This window comes from Triturus cristatus, chromosome 1_1 (genome assembly GCF_964204655.1).
Source record: "Triturus cristatus chromosome 1_1, aTriCri1.1, whole genome shotgun sequence".
In the NCBI taxonomy this organism is placed as follows: domain Eukaryota; kingdom Metazoa; phylum Chordata; class Amphibia; order Caudata; family Salamandridae; genus Triturus; species Triturus cristatus.
The window spans coordinates 383706705-383727409 of NC_140579.1; positions in this window are offsets into that span (position 1 = coordinate 383706705).

Here is a 20705-nt window from a genome sequence, read left to right on the forward strand (position 1 = left end):
AGAGTGGAGTGGAGTAGAGTGGAGTAGAGTGGAGTGGAGTAGCATCGATTGGAGTAGAGTGGAGTAGAGTGGAGTAGTGTAGAATGGAGTAGTGTAGAGTGGAGTAGAGTGGAGTAGCATTGATTGGAGTAGAGTGGAGTAGCGTAGAGTGTAGAGTGGAGTAGAGTGGAGTAGAGTGGAGTAGCATTGATTGGAGTAGAGTGGAGTATAGTACAGTAGAGTAGCGTAGAGTGGAGTAGAGTGGAGTAGTGTGGAGTAGAATGGAGTAGAGTGGAGTAGAGTGGAGTAGCATCGATTGGAGTAGAGTGGAGTAATTTAGAGGGGAGTAGTGTAGAGTAGAGTAGTTTAGAGTGGAGTAGTGTAGAGTGGAGTAGAGTGGAGTAGTGTAGAGTGGAATAGAGTGGGGAAGACTGGAGTGGAGTAGCATTGATTGGAGTAGAGTGGAGTAGTGTAGAGTGGAAGAGAGTAGAGTAGAGTAGAGTGAAGTAGAGTGGAGTAGTATTGATTGGAGTAGAGTGGAGAAGCGTAGAGTGGAGTAGAGTGGAGTAGCATTGATTGGAGTAGAGTGGAGTGGTGTAGAGTGGATTAGTGTGGAGTGGAGTAGAGTGGAGTAGTGTAGAGTGGAGTAGTGTAGAGTGGAGTAGAGTGGAGTAGAGTGGAGTAGTGTAGAGTGGAGTAGAGTAGAGTAGACTAGAGTGGAGTGGAGTAGCTTCAATTGGAGTAGAGTGGAGTAGAGTAGTGTAGAGTGGAGTAGTGTAGAGTGGAGTACAGTGGAGTAGAGTGGAGTAGTGTGGAGTAGAGTGGAGTAGAGTGGAGTGGAGTAGCATCGAGTGAAGTAGAGTGGAGTAGAGTGGAGTAGTGTAGAGTGGAGTAGTGTAGAGTAGAGTAGAGTGGAGTAGTGTAGAGTGGATGAGAGTGGAGTGGTGTAGAGTGGAGTACAATAGAGTACAATGGAGTAGTGTAGAGTGGAGTAGTGTAGAGTGGAGTACAGTGGAGTATCGGAGAAGTGAATAGAGTGGAGTAGTGTAGAGTGGAGTAGAGTGGAGTAGAGTAGCATCGATTGGAGTAGAGTGGAGTAGTGTAGAGTAGAGAGGAGTGGAGTAGTGCAGAGTGGAGTAGTGTAGAGTGGAGTGGAGTGGAGAAGAGTGGAGTAGTGTAGAGTAGAGTGGAGTAGTGTAGAGTGGAGTAGAGTGGAGTAGAGTGGAGTGGAGTAGAGTGGAGTTGAGTGGAGTGGAGTAGCATCGATTGGAGTAGAGTGGAGTAGAGTGGAGTAGTGTAGAGTGGAGTAGTGTAGAGTGGAGTAGAGTGGAGTAGCATTGATTGGAGTAGAGTGGAGTAGCGTAGAGTGTAGAGTGGAGTAGAGTGGAGTAGAGTGGAGTAGAGTGGAGTAGAGTGGAGTAGCATTGATTGGAGTAGAGTGGAGTATAGTACAGTAGAGTAGCGTAGAGTGGAGTAGAGTGGAGTAGTGTGGAGTAGAATGGAGTAGAGTGGAGTAGAGTGGAGTAGCATCGATTGGAGTAGAGTGGAGTAATTTAGAGTGGATTAGTGTAGTGTAGAGTAGTTTAGAGTGGAGTAGTGTAGAGTGAAGTAGAGTGGAGTAGTGTAGAGTGGAGTACAGTGGAGTAGAGTGGAGTAGTGTGGAGTAGAGTGGAGTAGAGTGGAGTGGAGTAGCATCGAGTGAAGTAGAGTGGAGTAGAGTGGAGTAGTGTAGAGTGGAGTAGTGTAGAGTAGAGTAGAGTGGAGTAGTGTAGAGTGGAAGAGAGTGGAGTAGTGTTGAGTGGAGTATTGTAGAGTGGAGTGGTGTAGAGTGGAGTACAATGGAGTACAATGGAGTAGTGTAGAGTGGAGTATTGTAGAGTGGAGTACAGTGGAGTATCGGAGAAGTGAATAGAGTGGAGTAGTGTAGAGTGGAGTAGAGTGGAGTAGAGTAGCATCGATTGGAGTAGAGTGGAGTAGTGTAGAGTAGAGTAGAGAGGAGTGGAGTAGTGCAGAGTGGAGTAGGGTAGAGTGGAGTGGAGTGGAGAAGAGTGGAGTAGTGTAGAGTAGAGTGGAGTAGTGTAGAGTGGAGTAGAGTGGAGTAGAGTGGAGTGGAGTAGAGTGGAGTAGAGTGGAGTGGAGTAGCATCGATTGGAGTAGAGTGGAGTAGAGTGGAGTAGTGTAGAGTGGAGTAGTGTAGAGTGGAGTAGAGTGGAGTAGCATTGATTGGAGTAGAGTGGAGTAGCGTAGAGTGTAGAGTGGAGTAGAGTGGAGTAGAGTGGAGTAGAGTTGAGTAGCGTAGAGTGGAGTAGAGTGGAGTAGTGTGGAGTAGAATGGAGTAGAGTGGAGTAGAGTGGAGTAGCATCGATTGGAGTAGAGTGGAGTAATTTAGAGTGGAGTAGTGTAGAGTAGAGTAGTTTAGAGTGGAGTAGTGTAGAGTGGAGTAGAGTGGAGTAGTGTAGAGTGGAATAGAGTGGGGAAGACTGGAGTGGAGTAGCATTGATTGGAGTAGAGTGGAGTAGTGTAGAGTGGAAGAGAGTAGAGTGGAGTAGAGTGAAGTAGAGTGGAGTAGTATTGATTGGAGTAGAGTGGAGAAGCGTAGAGTGGAGTAGAGTGGAGTAGCATTGATTGGAGTAGAGTGGAGTGGTGTAGAGTGGATTAGTGTGGAGTGGAGTAGCATCGAGTGGAGAAGAGTGGAGTAGGGTGGAGTAGTGTAGAGTGGAGTAGAGTGGAGTAGTGTAGAGTGGAGTAGTGTAGAGTGGAGTAGTGTAGAGTGGAGTAGAGTGGAGTAGAGTGGAGTAGTGTAGAGTGGAGTAGAGTAGAGTAGACTAGAGTGGAGTGGAGTAGCTTCGATTGGAGTAGAGTGGAGTAGAGTAGAGTGGAGTAGAGTAGAGTGGAGTAGAGTAGTGTAGAGTGGAGTAGTGTAGAGTGGAGTACAGTGGAGTAGAGTGGAGTAGTGTGGAGTAGAGTGGAGTAGAGTGGAGTGGAGTAGCATCGAGTGAAGTAGAGTGGAGTAGAGTGGAGTAGTGTAGAGTGGAGTAGTGTAGAGTAGAGTAGAGTGGAGTAGTGTAGAGTGGATGAGAGTGGAGTGGTGTAGAGTGGAGTACAATGGAGTACAATGGAGTAGTGTAGAGTGGAGTATTGTAGAGTGGAGTACAGTGGAGTATCGGAGAAGTGAATAGAGTGGAGTAGTGTAGAGTGGAGTAGAGTGGAGTAGAGTAGCATCGATTGGAGTAGAGTGGAGTAGTGTAGAGTAGAGTAGAGAGGAGTGGAGTAGTGCAGAGTGGAGTAGTGTAGAGTGGAGTGGAGTGGAGAAGAGTGGAGTAGTGTAGAGTAGAGTGGAGTAGTGTAGAGTGGAGTAGAGTGGAGTAGAGTGGAGTGGAGTAGAGTGGAGTAGAGTGGAGTGGAGTAGCATCGATTGGAGTAGAGTGGAGTAGAGTGGAGTAGTGTAGAGTGGAGTAGTGTAGAGTGGAGTAGAGTGGAATAGCATTGATTGGAGTAGAGTGGAGTAGCGTAGAGTGTAGAGTGGAGTAGAGTGGAGTAGAGTGGAGTAGAGTGGAGTAGCATTGATTGGAGTAGAGTGGAGTATAGTACAGTAGAGTAGCGTAGAGTGGAGTAGAGTGGAGTAGTGTGGAGTAGAATGGAGTAGAGTGGAGTAGAGTGGAGTAGCATCGATTGGAGTAGAGTGGAGTAATTTAGAGTGGAGTAGTGTAGAGTAGAGTAGTTTAGAGTGGAGTAGTGTAGAGTGGAGTAGTGTAGAGTGGAGTACAGTGGAGTAGAGTGGAGTAGTGTGGAGTAGAGTGGAGTCGAGTGGAGTGGAGTAGCATCGAGTGAAGTAGAGTGGAGTAGAGTGGAGTAGTGTAGAGTGGAGTAGTGTAGAGTAGAGTAGAGTGGAGTAGTGTAGAGTGGATGAGAGTGGAGTAGTGTTGAGTGGAGTATTGTAGAGTGGAGTGGTGTAGAGTGGAGTACAATGGAGTACAATGGAGTAGTGTAGAGTGGAGTATTGTAGAGTGGAGTACAGTGGAGTATCGGAGAAGTGAATAGAGTGGAGTAGTGTAGAGTGGAGTAGAGTAGAATCGATTGGAGTAGAGTGGAGTAGTGTAGAGTAGAGTAGAGAGGAGTGGAGTAGTGCAGAGTGGAGTAGTGTAGAGTGGAGTGGAGTGGAGAAGAGTGGAGTAGTGTAGAGTAGAGTGGAGTAGTGTAGAGTGGAGTAGAGTGGAGTAGAGTGGAGTGGAGTAGAGTGGAGTAGAGTGGAGTGGAGTAGCATCGATTGGAGTAGAGTGGAGTAGAGTGGAGTAGTGTAGAGTGGAGTAGTGTAGAGTGGAGTAGAGTGGAGTAGCATTGATTGGAGTAGAGTGGAGTAGCGTAGAGTGTAGAGTGGAGTAGAGTGGAGTAGAGTGGAGTAGCATTGATTGGAGTAGAGTGGAGTATAGTACAGTAGAGTAGCGTAGAGTGGAGTAGAGTGGAGTAGTGTGGAGTAGAATGGAGTAGAGTGGAGTAGAGTGGAGTAGCATCGATTGGAGTAGAGTGGAGTAATTTAGAGTGGAGTAGTGTAGAGTAGAGTAGTTTAGAGTGGAGTAGTGTAGAGTGGAGTAGAGTGGAGTAGTGTAGAGTGGAATAGAGTGGGGAAGACTGGAGTGGAGTAGCATTGATTGGAGTAGAGTGGAGTAGTGTAGAGTGGAAGAGAGTAGAGTGGAGTAGAGTGAAGTAGAGTGGAGTAGGATTGATTGGAGTAGAGTGGAGAAGCGTAGAGTGGAGTAGAGTGGAGTAGCATTGATTGGAGTAGAGTGGAGTGGTGTAGAGTGGATTAGTGTGGAGTGGAGTAGCATCGAGTGGAGAAGAGTGGAGTAGGGTGGAGTAGTGTAGAGTGGAGTAGAGTGGAGTAGTGTAGAGTGGAGTAGTGTAGAGTGGAGTAGTATAGAGTGGAGTAGAGTGGAGTAGAGTGGAGTAGAGTGGAGTAGTGTAGAGTGGAGTAGAGTAGAGTAGACTAGAGTGGAGTGGAGTAGCTTCAATTGGAGTAGAGTGGAGTAGAGTAGAGTGGAGTAGAGTAGAGTGGAGTAGAGTAGCTGTAGAGTGGAGTAGTGTAGAGTGGAGTACAGTGGAGTAGAGTGGAGTAGTGTGGAGTAGAGTGGAGTAGAGTGGAGTGGAGTAGCATCGAGTGAAGTAGAGTGGAGTAGAGTGGAGTAGTGTAGAGTGGAGTAGTGTAGAGTAGAGTAGAGTGGAGTAGTGTAGAGTGGATGAGAGTGGAGTAGTGTTGAGTGGAGTATTGTAGAGTGGAGTGGTGTAGAGTGGAGTACAATTGAGTAGTGTAGAGTGGAGTAGTGTAGAGTGGAGTACAGTGGAGTATCGGAGAAGTGAATAGAGTGGAGTAGTGTAGAGTGGAGTAGAGTGGAGTGGAGTAGCATCAATTGGAGTAGAGTGGAGTAGTGTAGAGTAGAGTAGAGAGGAGTGGAGTAGTGCAGAGTGGAGTAGTGTAGAGTGGAGTGGAGTGGAGAAGAGTGGAGTAGTGTAGAGTAGAGTGGAGTAGTGTAGAGTGGAGTAGAGTGGAGTAGAGTGGAGTGGAGTAGAGTGGAGTAGAGTGGAGTGGAGTAGCATCGATTGGAGTAGAGTGGAGTAGAGTGGAGTAGTGTAGAGTGGAGTAGTGTAGAGTGGAGTAGAGTGGAGTAGCATTGATTGGAGTAGAGTGGAGTAGCGTAGAGTGTAGAGTGGAGTAGAGTGGAGTAGAGTGGAGTAGAGTGGAGTAGCATTGATTGGAGAAGAGTGGAGTATAGTACAGTAGAGTAGCGTAGAGTGGAGTAGAGTGGAGTAGTGTGGAGTAGAATGGAGTAGAGTGGAGTAGAGTGGAGTAGCATCGATTGGAGTAGAGTGGAGTAATTTAGAGTGGAGTAGTGTAGAGTAGAGTAGTTTAGAGTGGAGTAGTGTAGAGTGAAGTAGAGTGGAGTAGTGTAGAGTGGAGTACAGTGGAGTAGAGTGGAGTAGTGTGGAGTAGAGTGGAGTAGAGTGGAGTGGAGTAGCATCGAGTGAAGTAGAGTGGAGTAGAGTGGAGTAGTGTAGAGTGGAGTAGTGTAGAGTAGAGTAGAGTGGAGTAGTGTAGAGTGGATGAGAGTGGAGTAGTGTTGAGTGGAGTATTGTAGAGTGGAGTGGTGTAGAGTGGAGTACAATGGAGTACAATGGAGTAGTGTAGAGTGGAGTATTGTAGAGTGGAGTACAGTGGAGTATCGGAGAAGTGAATAGAGTGGAGTAGTGTAGAGTGGAGTAGAGTGGAGTAGAGTAGCATCGATTGGAGTAGAGTGGAGTAGTGTAGAGTAGAGTAGAGAGGAGTGGAGTAGTGCAGAGTGGAGTAGTGTAGAGTGGAGTGGAGTGGAGAAGAGTGGAGTAGTGTAGAGTAGAGTGGAGTAGTGTAGAGTGGAGTAGAGTGGAGTAGAGTGGAGTGGAGTAGAGTGGAGTAGAGTGGAGTGGAGTAGCATCGATTGGAGTAGAGTGGAGTAGAGTGGAGTAGTGTAGAGTGGAGTAGTGTAGAGTGGAGTAGAGTGGAGTAGCATTGATTGGAGTAGAGTGGAGTAGCGTAGAGTGTAGAGTGGAGTAGAGTGGAGTAGAGTGGAGTAGAGTGGAGTAGCATTGATTGGAGTAGAGTGGAGTATAGTACAGTAGAGTAGCGTAGAGTGGAGTAGAGTGGAGTAGTGTGGAGTAGAATGGAGTAGAGTGGAGTACAGTGGAGTAGCATCGATTGGAGTAGAGTGGAGTAATTTAGAGTGGAGTAGTGTAGAGTAGAGTAGTTTAGAGTGGAGTAGTGTAGAGTGGAGTAGAGTGGAGTAGTGTAGAGTGGAATAGAGTGGGGAAGACTGGAGTGGAGTAGCATTGATTGGAGTAGAGTGGAGTAGTGTAGAGTGGAAGAGAGTAGAGTGGAATAGAGTGAAGTAGAGTGGAGTTGTATTGATTGGAGTAGAGTGGAGAAGCGTAGAGTGGAGTAGAGTGGAGTAGCATTGATTGGAGTAGAGTGGAGTGGTGTAGAGTGGATTAGTGTGGAGTGGAGTAGCATCGAGTGGAGAAGAGTGGAATAGGGTGGAGTAGTGTAGAGTGGAGTAGAGTGGAGTAGTGTAGAGTGGAGTAGTGTAGAGTGGAGTAGTGTAGAGGGGAGTAGAGTGGAGTAGAGTGGAGTAGTGTAGAGTGGAGTAGAGTAGAGTAGACTAGAGTGGAGTGGAGTAGCTTCGATTGGAGTAGAGTGGAGTAGAGTAGAGTGGAGTAGAGTAGAGTGGAGTAGAGTAGTGTAGAGTGGAGTAGTGTAGAGTGGAGTAGAGTGGAGTAGAGTGGAGTAGTGTGGAGTAGAGTGGAGTAGAGTGGAGTGGAGTAGCATCGAGTGAAGTAGAGTGGAGTAGAGTGGAGTAGTGTAGAGTGGAGTAGTGTCGAGTAGAGTAGAGTGGAGTAGTGTAGAGTGGATGAGGGTGGAGTGGTGTAGAGTGGAGTACAATGGAGTACAATGGAGTAGTGTAGAGTGGAGTATTGTAGAGTGGAGTACAGTGGAGTATCGGAGAAGTGAATAGAGTGGAGTAGTGTAGAGTGGAGTAGAGTGGAGTAGAGTAGCATCGATTGGAGTAGAGTGGAGTAGTGTAGAGTAGAGTAGAGAGGAGTGGAGTAGTGCAGAGTGGAGTAGTGTAGAGTGGAGTGGAGTGGAGAAGAGTGGAGTAGTGTAGAGTAGAGTGGAGTAGTGTAGAGTGGAGTAGAGTGGAGTAGAGTGGAGTGGAGTAGAGTGGAGTAGAGTGGAGTGGAGTAGCATCGATTGGAGTAGAGTGGAGTAGAGTGGAGTAGTGTAGAGTGGAGTAGTGTAGAGTGGAGTAGAGTGGAGTAGCATTGATTGGAGTAGAGTGGAGTAGCGTAGAGTGTAGAGTGGAGTAGAGTAGAGTAGAGTGGAGTAGAGTGGAGTAGCATTGATTGGAGTAGAGTGGAGTATAGTACGGTAGAGTAGCGTAGAGTGGAGTAGAGTGGAGTAGTGTGGAGTAGAATGGAGTAGAGTGGAGTAGAGTGGAGTAGCATCGATTGGAGTAGAGTGGAGTAATTTAGAGTGGAGTAGTGTAGAGTAGAGTAGTTTAGAGTGGAGTAGTGTAGAGTGGAGTAGTGTAGAGTGGAGTACAGTGGAGTAGAGTGGAGTAGTGTGGAGTAGAGTGGAGTAGAGTGGAGTGGAGTAGCATCGAGTGAAGTAGAGTGGAGTAGAGTGGAGTAGTGTAGAGTGGAGTAGTGTAGAGTAGAGTAGAGTGGAGTATCGGAGAAGTGAATAGAGTGGAGTAGTGTAGAGTGGAGTAGAGTGGAGTAGAGTAGCATCGATTGGAGTAGAGTGGAGTAGTGTAGAGTAGAGTAGAGAGGAGTGGAGTAGTGCAGAGTGGAGTAGTGTAGAGTGGAGTGGAGTGGAGAAGAGTGGAGTAGTGTAGAGTAGAGTGGAGTAGTGTAGAGTGGAGTAGAGTGGAGTAGAGTGGAGTGGAGTAGAGTGGAGTAGAGTGGAGTGGAGTAGCATCGATTGGAGTAGAGTGGAGTAGAGTGGAGTAGTGTAGAGTGGAGTAGTGTAGAGTGGAGTAGAGTGGAGTAGCATTGGTTGGAGTAGAGTGGAGTAGCGTAGAGTGTAGAGTGGAGTAGAGTGGAGTAGAGTGGAGTAGAGTGGAGTAGAGTGGAGTAGCATTGATTGGAGTAGAGTGGAGTATAGTACAGTAGAGTAGCGTAGAGTGGAGTAGAGTGGAGTAGTGTGGAGTAGAATGGAGTAGAGTGGAGTAGAGTGGAGTAGCATTGATTGGAGTAGAGTGGAGTAATTTAGAGTGGAGTAGTGTAGAGTAGAGTAGTTTAGAGTGGAGTAGTGTAGAGTGGAGTAGAGTGGAGTAGTGTAGAGTGGAATAGAGTGGGGAAGACTGGAGTGGAGTAGCATTGATTGGAGTAGAGTGGAGTAGTGTAGAGTGGAAGAGAGTAGAGTGGAGTAGAGTGAAGTAGAGTGGAGTAGTATTGATTGGAGTAGAGTGGAGAAGCGTATGTTATGTTATGTTATGTTAAATTTAGCTTATAAAGCGCACGTACGCCCGTAGGCTTCATGGCGCTGTAGGAGGTTTCCAGAGCATAACACAACAACAGGAGGACAACTTAGAACGTCTAAGGATAAGCGTCTCTAAAAAGCCAGGTCTTAAAGGCTAGTCTAAAGGCTAGAATATCCTCGTGTGACCTTAACGAAGCTGGCAAGGAGTTCCAGAGGGAGGCAGCAAGAAAATGAAAAGAGCTGCCGCCCTGACGTTGTTTCCTAACAACCGGCACCATGAGCAAGTTTTTGTGACCAGAGCGGAGGTTGCGGGAGGGGGTGTATCTGGCAAGCAGATTGATGATAAATTTGGGGCCTTTACTTTGTAATGCCCTAAAGATAATGCAGCCGGTTTTAAAAGCCGCCCTCTGGGCTACCGGCAGCCAGTGCAGGTCTGCCAGGCCTGGCCTGATGGACTGCCATTTAGGAAGCCCACAGATCAGCCTGGCCGCCTGATTTTGAACCAGCTGCAGCCTCTTGAGCTGCCCGGCTGGAAGGCCCAAATATAAACTATTTGAGTAGTCCAGCCTAGACAGCACAAGCGTAGAGTGGAGTAGAGTGGAGTAGCATTGATTGGAGTAGAGTGGAGTGGTGTAGAGTGGATTAGTGTGGAGTGGAGTAGCATCGAGTGGAGAAGAGTGGAGTAGGGTGGAGTAGTGTAGAGTGGAGTAGAGTGGAGTAGTGTAGAGTGGAGTAGTGTAGAGTGGAGTAGTATAGAGTGGAGTAGAGTGGAGTAGAGTGGAGTAGTGTAGAGTGGAGTAGAGTAGAGTAGACTAGAGTGGAGTGGAGTAGCTTCGATTGGAGTAGAGTGGAGTAGAGTAGAGTGGAGTAGAGTAGAGTGGAGTAGAGTAGTGTAGAGTGGAGTAGTGTAGAGTGGAGTACAGTGGAGTAGAGTGGAGTAGTGTGGAGTAGTGTGGAGTAGAGTGGAGTAGAGTGGAGTGGAGTAGCTTCGAGTGAAGTAGAGTGGAGTAGAGTGGAGTAGTGTAGAGTGGAGTAGTGTAGAGTAGAGTAGAGTGGAGTAGTGTAGAGGGGATGAGAGTGGAGTAGTGTTGAGTGGAGTATTGTAGAGTGGAGTGGTGTAGAGTGGAGTACAATTGAGTAGTGTAGAGTGGAGTAGTGTAGAGTGGAGTACAGTGGAGTATCGGAGAAGTGAATAGAGTGGAGTAGTGTAGAGTGGAGTAGAGTGGAGTGGAGTAGCATCGATTGGAGTAGAGTGGAGTAGTGTAGAGTAAAGTAGAGAGGAGTGGAGTGGAGTAGTGCAGAGTGGAGTAGTGTAAAGTGGAGTGGAGTGGAGAAGAGTGGAGTAGTGTAGAGTAGAGTGGAGTAGTGTAGAGTGGAGTAGAGTGGAGTAGAGTGGAGTGGAGTAGAGTGGAGTAGAGTGGAGTGGAGTGGAGTAGCATTGATTTGAGTAGAGTGGAGTAGCGTAGAGTGTAGAGTGGAGTAGAGTGGAGTAGAGTGGAGTAGCATTGATTGGAGTAGAGTGGAGTATAGTACAGTGGAGTAGCGTAGATTGGAGTAGAGTGGAGTAGTGTGGAGTAGAGTGGAGTAGAGTGTAGTAGAGTGGAGTAGCATCGATTGGAGTAGAGTGGAGTAATTTAGAGTGGAGTAGTGTAGAGTAGAGTAGTTTAGAGTGGTGTAGTGTAGAGTGGAGTAGAGTGGAGTAGAGTGGAGTAGTGTAGAGTGGAATAGAGTGGGGAAGACTGGAGTGGAGTAGCATTGATTGGAATAGAGTGGAGTAGTGTAGAGTGGAAGAGAGTAGAGTGGAGTAGAGTGAAGTAGAGTGGAGTAGTATTGATTGGAGTGGAGTGGAGAAGCTTAGAGTGGAGTAGAGTGGAGTAGCATTGATTGGAGTAGAGTGGAGTGGTGTAGAGTGGATTAGTGTAGAGTGGAGTAGAGTAGTGTAGAGTGGAGTAGTGTAGAGTGGAGTAGAGTGGAGTAGTGTAGAGTGGAGTGTAGTGGACTAGCATCGATTGGAGTAGAGTGGAATAGAGTAGAGTGGAGTAGCATTGTGAGGAGTAGAGTAGAGTGGAGTAGCATTGAGTGGAGTACAGCGGAGTAGCATTTATTGGAGTGGAGTAGAGTAGAGTGGAGTGGAGTAGAGTGGAGTGGAGTAGAGTGGAGTAGAGTAGAGTGGAGTAGAGTAAAGTGGAGTAGCGTAAAATGGAGTAGAGTGGAGTAGAGTGGAGTGGAGTAGCATTGATTGGAGTGGAGTGGAGTAGCATAGAGCAGAGTGGAGTAAAGTGGAGTAGAGTGCTGTAGAGTAGAGTGGAGTAGTGTAGAGTGGAGTAGTGTAGAGTGGAGTAGAGTGGAGTAGTGTAGAGTGGAGTAGTGTAGAGTGGAGTAGAGTGGAGTGGAGTAGCATTGATTGGAGTAGAGTGGAGTAGTGTAGAGTGGAGTAGTGTAGAGTGGAGTAGAGTGGAGTAGCATTGATTGGAGTAGAGTGGAGTAGCATAGAGTGGAATAGCGTAGAGTGGAGTAGTGTGGAATAGAGTGGAGTAGTGTAGAGTAGAGTAGAGTGGAGTAGTGTGGAGTAGAGTGGAGTAGAGTGGAGTAGAGTGGAGTAACATCGATTGGAGTAGAGTGGAGTAATTTAGAGTGGAGTAGTGTAGAATAGAGTAGTTTAGAGTGGAGTAGTGTAGAGTGGAGTAGAGTGGAGTAGTGTAGAGTGGAATAGAGTGGGGAAGACTGGAGTGGAGTAGCATTGATTGGAGTAGAGTGGAGTAGTGTAGAGTGGAAGAGAGTAGAGTGGAGTAGAGTGAAGTAGAGTGGAGTAGTATTGATTGGAGTAGAGTGGAGAAGCGTAGAGTGGAGTAGAGTGGAGTAGCATTGATTGGAGTAGAGTGGAGTGGTGTAGAGTGGATTAGTGTGGAGTGGAGTAGCATCGAGTGGAGAAGAGTGGAGTAGGGTGGAGTAGTGAAGAGTGGAGTAGAGTGGAGTAGTGTAGAGTGGAGTAGTGTAGAGTGGAGTAGAGTGGAGTAGTGTAGAGTGGAGTAGAGTAGACTAGAGTGGAGTGGAGTAGCTTCGATTGGAGTAGAGTGGAGTGGAGTAGAGTAGAGTGGAGTAGAGTAGAGTGGAGTAGAGTAGTGTAGAGTGGAGTAGTGTAGAGTGGAGTACAGTAGAGTAGAGTGGAGTAGTGTAGGAGAGTGGAATCTGACTAATGGTTGCCCCCAACTTTTTGCCTGGTATTTAAGTGGTTTTTGACTAGTCTGGCTGGGATCCTGCTATCCAGGACCCCAGCCTATCTGCTTTCTCCCTAAAACTGTTGTGAGTACTCTAGGTACAAACATAATTGGATGCTGGGCATGCCCTACCAGTCCCTTGTAGATGGTACCCTAGGTACCCAGGGCATGGGTCCCCCAGTAGGCCTACCAGGGCTGCAGCACTTATTGTGCCACCCTGGGACAGCCACCCAAACTGACACCACCAGGCCACTACTGTAGCCTGGGTAAGGTGGTGCTAGCACCCCTTACAGGGATGTAGGTACCCTATGTCCCATACCATTACAACACATATACTCTCATAGGTCACCCCTATGGCAGGCCCTGGTAATCCTACAGGGCTGGGTGCTGAGGTATGTGTGAGGGGGACCCCTACGTGAGTAGGACCTCTCTGCAACCTTCGTAAAATCGTTACTGGGTTGTTTGTAGTGTAGCCATACCATATACTCTTAACCGCATTATAAGTTATTGCGTCATCGCTGTAACTTGGGAATGGCTACACAGAACCATATCGTGTTTGGTGTCAAACATGAAGGAATCATACCCCCAGTCCAGCCATGGGCATGGGGGCACGATTCCCCCTTGCTGGGAGGGTGATATGGGAAAAGCGGTAGAATTTAGACACCAATTTAAAAGTGCACACGTACCACAAAATGGCTACTGTCCGCCACCTACACGACTCTGGCTGGCTGTTGCTGGGGAAAACCCCAGCCTCGCCATCTGGACAATAGGGCTCCTGTGGCAGGGAGGTGCCAGCATCTCCCCAGACAGGATATGTGGATTGGAACAGGGTGGGTGCACCAAATGTCCTTTCAGAGTTGCACGTAGGCAGCTGCAGAGCCCCAATTCTGCATACACCGCCTGGAACCGGTTCAGGGGCATCCTGCCCCTCGCCCAGGCGGGAAACACACAAAGGGGAGTGGGTGTAGCCACCCTTTCCCGCCTCTACTCTGATTGGTAGGCTCTATTTTGGACCATCCCCTAATCTTGGGGATATATGGGAATAACTTTGCCCTAGAGCCTTAGATTCGTACAGGACTTCACAGAACTGACCTTCGACGAGCTGCTGCCCAGCTGACTGAAGAAATCTCCCTTGGGATAAAGGAGTTATCCCCCTGCTTGGCAGGCACCTAAAAGACTGCAAGATACCCGGTTGGAACTTCGCTGCTTTCACGAATTTTGACGCCTTCCATCAACCTTGAGGTGGGTCTCCAGTGCATCCCAGAGTCCTGTGAGCGTGCCCAGCAAGTCTGAGCACCGTGGACCACGTGGGTGCCGAGATCCCTGCATACCCCGAGACCCCGGCCACCTCTTGCATAGCACATGACCCCGACCAGTGGGGAAGTTGTGCTTTGGCCCATTTTTGAGCCAACCTTCAAGCAGCATCCGTGCCAAAGCTCAGCCCCCTAGTCCACTCCGGTGGCCTGTGGGAGCCCTTTTACGCACTCCATTTTGCTGCCCTCCGCGGTCCCTTGTCTCTCGACTTGTGGGCCCTGACGGAGGAAAACCTATCTTTCCAAGAGTTCCCCTGGTTGCTCCAGGCCTGCTCTACGCTCCCTGCAAAGGAGAGCACCCTCAGACCTCGTGGGTCTGCACCAGCAGCTGCTTTGTTCATCTTGTGTGGGTTGCAGTTGCCAATGCTTAGTGGATCCAATCGGGACACTAACACCGCAGCGACCCTCAGCCGACATGGGACAGTTGCCCTCCAGAAGCTGGCCTTCCTTGAAGCCTCCCGGAGCCCGTGACTGCAGAGCCCAGCTGTACCTTCCACACCTGAAGCACCCAACATCCACGAGCTCCTTCCTGTGAGCTCCCTGGTCACTGTGCTGTGACCCAGACTCTGTCCCCTCTGCTTTCAGGTTCACCTTTATCTTCTCATCAACTTTAATCTTCACGACTTCAACGACGCTTTCAGCTAGCAGCAGTTTGGACTACTTTTCCATAGAAAATCAGCCCGCGACCCGACACCAGAATCGACCTATGCACCCGGCTTCCCTGGGGCAGGTAACAGTGGTACTTCGGTACTCCCGTGGTGGTGGGCTCTCCAAAGCCTTAAGTCTCAAGCCTTAACTTTGTACTGTTGTTAGAAGTGTCCTTAAACCTTAATTATTCAACCGCGACATTCTCCATAGGCTAACATTGCGATCCCGATAGCAGCTTCTCGCACTGCACACGCCTCCCGTGGGTCCCCTTCCTCTTAACTGTGGGTGGATTCTGAAGGGGCAAGCGATCCTGAATGCCCTAGGCATTGCCTGTAGAATTGTCGTGGTTCTTATACCACTATTTTAGTATATGGTTTGGTCCCCCCCTGGGGCCCATTGATTTCTGTGCTATTTATTGTGTTTATAAATGCTTGTTTGAAGTGTAACTGTTGGACCTGGCCTCGTGGCGTGGTCCTTAACCCCCTGGATTGTGGCCGTTCCCCGCCCCGGCCGTCACGGGCCACCCGTCTGGACTGCACCAAGGCCCTTCACCCGGAGCTACACGTGGTCGCATACTCCTCGTGGCTCCGCCATCTTGTTGGCATCCACGTCACACCGTGCCCCAGCCGGCGCGACCCCGCTCAACCCAGCCTCGACCCCAACGAAGCCCCGACATCGAGGCACCACGAACTGGCCAGGGGGTGCCGCAGGAACCATTCATCGCCCCGGCGGAGGACAGTATCGATGGGACCCCCAACTGTCCTCCCCTCTCGAGGTGTGATCACCCTGCAAACTCCCATGGGCCTGGCGCCTCTCCTGCTGGGCGTCTGGCCACCTCCACCCGGCCACTCCGCCCCCTCGGGCGCATAGGTCCGGACATCAAAGGGCTCCAGACCTATATCTGGGGCGACCCCACCACAGCTCGGCAGTTGTATCCCGGAGTCGAGAGCCCTGCTGATCGAATCGCGGCTGACCCTACGGAGACGAACTCTTGCCGGAACCATCACGAGCCCTGCTGACTGCGTCGCGGCTCCCTCCTGTGAACCCTTTTCTGAACCACCTGGAACATCGGAGCCCTGCAGACGCTGTCGCGGCCCAACCTCGCTGGAACCTTCCTTGGAGCCCTGCTGACGACGTCGCGGCTCGAGCTGAGCAGAAACCATCTTGAGAGCCCTGCTGATTGAATCGCGGCTCTCCACGAACTGTACGCCAGAGCCCTGCTGACGCCGTCGCGGCTCGACCCCTCCGAGATCGGAGGTCCTCCAGCGTGAGGATAAGAACTGGGCCCCAGGTACCCTCGTACCACACTCTTGCCAAAGACTGTCCCGCTACCCCTACCCTTCCAAAGAGACATTGAGACTTTTGGTGGATCCCTCGATCCCTTCGTGTAAATATTGAACTCGTAACCTTTTATTGATGATAAAGAATTGCTTGTCTTGAGACAACCTCCTTGAGTCCGGTGTGGTGGTGTTACTGTGCTAGTACGGGATAGGAGAAGGATCTCTCAGGAGACTTCTCGGCAGCGCTCGGCTACTTCGTGCAGTGAGAGGGCCCCCCCTTGGTGGTCTCACCGACTCCTCGGGGTCCGCCTTCCAACAGTAACTTTGCCACTAGCCACATAAAGTGACTGTGGGATTCTGTCTAGAATAAATACATATATTTTATATATATACCTGTGTGGGCTACTCTTTCATTTGGATATTCAAGAGGTTATTATGGTTAAACAATAAGCTTAACACTCCTTCAAGACTTAGCTTGAAGGCTGCTCTCCACAGCTACCACTAGGATAGCTTTCTTTAAAGGTTGTCTTAAACCTATCATCAATAAGAGTCGAATTGGACTGGTGCAAGGTGTCCCTATAACTAGGAACAGCATATGCCAGGCCAACTTCTCACATTGGTGGCAGCGGTGGGATTCAAGCTTGCCATTGTTTTACCAGATAACAAATTGAATTTCTAAAGTGTAAGCCACAAGGTACCAAAGGTACATATAAATTCAAGCTAGAATACAATAAGTTCTACTGAACTTAGAGTTGTGTGTAGAGGGTTTAGCACACCTTGACTACAACTCAAGAGAGGGTTCAGTAGGCCACACTTAGTGTAGGTAGATACACCACTATCACTACACTAAACATGTCTTCAGGAGCAGGTGCCACTAAGGCTCCAGAAGGACCCCAAAGGGTCCCAGTTGATAAGTATGATCATTTCTCCTTTGCAGAGCTCAGGGAGATGTGCACCCTTAGAAAACTGAAGACAAACAAAGGTGCCAACACCCAACGTCTCAGGGAAATCCTGCTCATAGCAGACTTTATGGAATCCATAGGGTCCAGAGGGACAGACAGAGTGGGTGGGCATCCATCAGAAGAGGACACTCCCAGAGTGGACTCTGATGAAGACCAGGAAGAGGATGAAAGTCCTGACCTGGAAGAAACAAACCACTCACAACATGGAGGTGATGGCCCAAGAGGCACTCCCTCCATCCCTAGTGGGAGAGTGGTGGGTCCAAGGAGGCACAGATCCCCCTCAGTGGGATCCAACCCTTCTCAGAGATCCAAAGGGTCCTCTGCCTCTTCTCAGAGAAGAGAATCCTCCCATGAGAGGAAATGCAGACTGATCAAATTTGAGCAGGCTAAGCTTCAGCTTAAAAGAGAACAGTTAGCATTGGACAGGGAAGCCCTGGAGCTTCAGAAAACTTCAAATAAGTGGGGTCTAGAGATCCCTGGTGGCAGTGATGAAACCCCTAGAGTTAGAGAGAAAGTCCCTGACAATAGGAACCTCCACAAGATTGTGCCCCCCTATCAGAATGGGGATGATATCCACAAATGGATATCTGCTCTTGAAAGGGCCTGTAGAGTACAGAGGGTCCCAGTAGAGCAGTGGGCAGCAATCCTGTGGCTCTCCTTTTCAGATAAAGGAAGAGACAAGCTCCTCTCTGTAAGAGAAGAGGATGCTGATGATTATTATATCTTGAAAGCTGCTTTAATAGATGGGTTTGGCTTAACCACTGATCAATACAGACTTAAGTTCAGAGACACCCAGAAAGCACAGAATCAAGATTGGGTAGACTTTGTGGATTGTGCAACCAAGGCACTGGAAGGTTGGTTAAATGGCAGTAAAGTTAATGATTATCAAGGATTGTATAATCTCATTATGAGGGAGCAGATTCTTAATAATTGTCAAAATCAACTTTTACACCAGCACCTGGTGGACTCTGATCTGACCTCTCCCCAAGAATTGGGAAAGAAGGCAGACAAATGGGTCAGAACCAGGATTAGGCCTAAGAACCAAGTTGGTGACCAGAAGAAGGATTCCACTAAGCCCAAAGAGAAAGGTGGGGATGATAAACAAGAAAAGTCCTCTGAAGGGCCCCAAAAACCCAGTGCTGGGGGTGGTTCCCAAAATACTTCCTCTAATAACAAGAAACCATTTTGCCATGTGTGTAAGCAACCTGGCCACTGGAAAACTGACTCCAGCTGTCCTAAGAATGGCAATAAAGAAAATGTTCCTCCAAAACCAGCTCCAACACCTCCTGTTACTACTAGTAGTAATCCCCCAGGCGGTGGGAGTGCACCCAAAAATTTAGTTGGGATTTCTTGGGGAACTCAGGGGGACTCTGACCTATCCAGGTCCCCTACTCAAGCAACTATGGTCTGTGATGGTGGCATGGGGTTTGCCAACTTTACCATGAGCCCCAGTATTTTGGGCAGGTACAGACAAGAACCAATAATCAATGGTCAGAAGGCTGTGGCCTATAAGGACACAGGGGCCAGTGTCACCATGGTGACCAAGAGGCTAGTGCCCCTAGATCAGCTTTTACCTGGGTTTAGCTACCAGGTGACCAACATAGATGGAATCAGGACAGATCATCCCATGGCAGTGATAAATCTCAGCTGGGGAGGGGTCACTGGCCCCAAGAGAGTGGCAGTGTCCCCAAACATGCCTGTAGATTGTCTACTGGGGAATGATCTAGAAATCTCAGCCTGGGCTGAGGTTGACCACGAGGCCCATTTGAAAATGGTACGAATCCCTGAGAGAGTGGATGAGACCCTGAGGGCCTCACCTCCACCCCAGTAGAAAATAGAAAGAGTGAAGCCTGAAACTATGGATCACTCTACCCAAACAGAGAGCATAGGGGAGGAGGAGCAGTCTTCCCCCCACCAGACTACAGGTAAAGGTCCAGTTTCTCAGGGAACTGATCCTGCCCCTTGTGAAGTAACTGCCCCAGAAGTGGACAGGCTTGGCCTGCCCACCTCTCTGATGGCAGGGGACCCTTCCAAGGTGGTACCCAGTCTGGAGCAGGTATCCTGCCCCTCTCTACCCTGCCTCCGTCAGCCCAGGGCTGCAGAGGTCAGGGAGGTCAGTGGACCCTTATTGGGCCCCTGCCCAGAGGAACCCCCTCATCAACAGATTAGGGACACCCAGCAGAGTAGTTTCAGCCAGGTGAATATTCCTCTACAAACTGAGGGATCCCCCTTACCCCTAGGTATAGGCACCCCTCAAACGGATGTTGTTGAGCACAGGGAAACCTGGGGCCTAGCTGCCCCAAACCTTCCAGTGCCCTCCACTATTCCAGCAAAAGGTATCCAACCCCCAGCTGTAGGCAGCCAGAGGTTGACCCTTAGGGCCAGATATGATACAGTCATGGGCAGAAAGGCTTCCATAGTGGCCAGTGATCTGAGGAGGTTGAGACCAACCCAAGTAGGGTCTCACTTCCAGACTCAGCCACCCCACCAGCCCACCTCTGACCCAAAAACCAATACAGGTAATTTTCCTAGACTTTGGAGAAACTCTAGAACCCCTTGGGGTAGGATTTCCCAAGTGGACCATGACACAGGGAGCAACCATGTTAGTACAGGTTCTTCCTTATATGGCCACTCAGGAAATAAAGGCTTATCTGGACAAGGTTTGCCTTATCTCCTTTCCTTTGGGGGGGGGGGGTTATGTAGGAGAGTGGAATCTGACTAATGGTTGCCCCCAACTTTTTGCCTGGTATTTAAGTGGTTTTTGACTAGTCTGGCTGGGATCCTGCTATCCAGGACCCCAGCCTATCTGCTTTCTCCCTAAAACTGTTGTGAGTACTCTAGGTACAAACATAATTGGATGCTGGGCATGCCCTACCAGTCCCTTGTAGATGGTACCCTAGGTACCCAGGGCATGGGTCCCCCAGTAGGCCTACCAGGGCTGCAGCACTTATTGTGCCACCCTGGGACAGCCACCCAAACTGACACCACCAGGCCACTACTGTAGCCTGGGTAAGGTGGTGCTAGCACCCCTTACAGGGATGTAGGTACCCTATGTCCCATACCATTACAACACATATACTCTCATAGGTCACCCCTATGGCAGGCCCTGGTAATCCTACAGGGCTGGGTGCTGAGGTATGTGTGAGGGGGGACCCCTACGTGAGTAGGACCTCTCTGCAACCTTCGTAAAATCGTTACTGGGTTGTTTGTAGTGTAGCCATACCATATACTCTTAACCGCATTATAAGTTATTGCGTCATCGCTGTAACTTGGGAATGGCTACACAGAACCATATCGTGTTTGGTGTCAAACATGAAGGAATCATACCCCCAGTCCAGCCATGGGCATGGGGGCACGATTCCCCCTTGCTAGGAGGGTGATATGGGAAAAGCGGTAGAATTTAGACACCAATTTAAAAGTGCACATGTACCACAAAATGGCTACTGTCCGCCACCTACACGACTCTGGCTGGCTGTTGCTGGGGAAAACCCCAGCCTCGCCATCTGGACAATAGGGCTCCTGTGGCAGGGAGGTGCCAGCACCTCCCCAGACAGGATATGTGGATTGGAACAGGGTGGGTGCACCAAATGTCCTTTCAGAGTTGCACGTAGGCAGCTGCAGAGCCCCAATTCTGCATACACCGCCTGGAACCGGTTCAGGGGCATCCTGCCCCTCGCCCAGGTGGGAAACACACAAAGGGGAGTGGGTGTAGCCACCCTTTCCCGCCTCTACTCTGATTGGTAGGCTCTATTTTGGACCATCCCCTAATCTTGGGGATATATGGGAATAACTTTGCCCTAGAGCCTTAGATTCGTACAGGACTTCACAGAACTGACCTTCGACGAGCTGCTGCCCAGCTGACTGAAGAAATCTCCCTTGGGATAAAGGAGTAATCCCCCTGCTTGGCAGGCACCTAAAAGACTGCAAGATACCCGGTTGGAACTTCGCTGCTCTCACGAACTTCGACGCCTTCCATCAACCTTGAGGTGGGTCTCCAGTGCATCCCAGAGTCCTGTGAGCGTGCCCAGCAAGTCTGAGCACCGTGGACCACGTGGGTGCCGAGATCCCTGCATACCCCGAGACCCCGGCCACCTCTTGCATAGCACATGACCCCGACCAGTGGGGAAGTTGTGCTTTGGCCCATTTCTGAGCCAACCTTCAAGCAGCATCCGTGCCAAAGCTCGGCCCCCTAGTCCACTCCGGTGGCCCGTGGGAGCCCTTTTACGCACTCCATTTTGCTGCCCTCCGCGGTCCCTTGTCTCTCGACTTGTGGGCCCTGACGGAGGAAAACCTATCTT